The following is a 625-nucleotide window of genomic DNA, read 5'->3' on the forward strand; positions in this document are numbered from 1 at the left end:
GTGTGTGTGTGTGTGTGTGTGTGTGTGTGTGTGTGTGTGTGTGTGTGTGTGTGTGTGTGTGTATTATGGCTCTCTGTTGGTGGCAAACAGCTAGAAACGGAGGGGATGCTCGTCACTTGGGAAATGGCTAAGTTGTGATGGAATACTACCGTGCTGTAAGAAATGATGAGCTGGTTTTTAAGAAACACATGGAAAGACTTGTATGAAATGAGAGAACCCAGAGACAGTTGGATACAGTAACTGCAAACAACCGAAGCTCTTCTCAAAAATGTGACGTTCAAATCAACAGTGAAGGACTTGGGAAGGAGGATGGTATCCACATCCAGAGAAAGGGTGCTACATGAAGGATGTATTGTATGGTTCTCCATGTGTCTATACTGGACTTCTCTAATGTGGGGTTGGAGGAAGGGAGGCAACTCGAAACTCAAAATGGAACAAAAAATAAGTGAAAACCCCCCACCATTCCTGGCTACTTTGCTGCTGCACCCTCTGGATCATGGGACCTCTCCATTTGCCTTCAACCTTCCCTATGTGTTGTTTTCCATAAGAATGTGAACACCTTGAGGGCAGATTTTACTTTTCAATTTGTATCAATGCACACTTAAAACTGTGCATTGCACATAGT

The sequence above is a fragment of the Vombatus ursinus genome, unplaced genomic scaffold, assembly GCF_900497805.2.
Source record: "Vombatus ursinus unplaced genomic scaffold, bare-nosed wombat genome assembly UNPS02014198.1, whole genome shotgun sequence".
In the NCBI taxonomy this organism is placed as follows: domain Eukaryota; kingdom Metazoa; phylum Chordata; class Mammalia; order Diprotodontia; family Vombatidae; genus Vombatus; species Vombatus ursinus.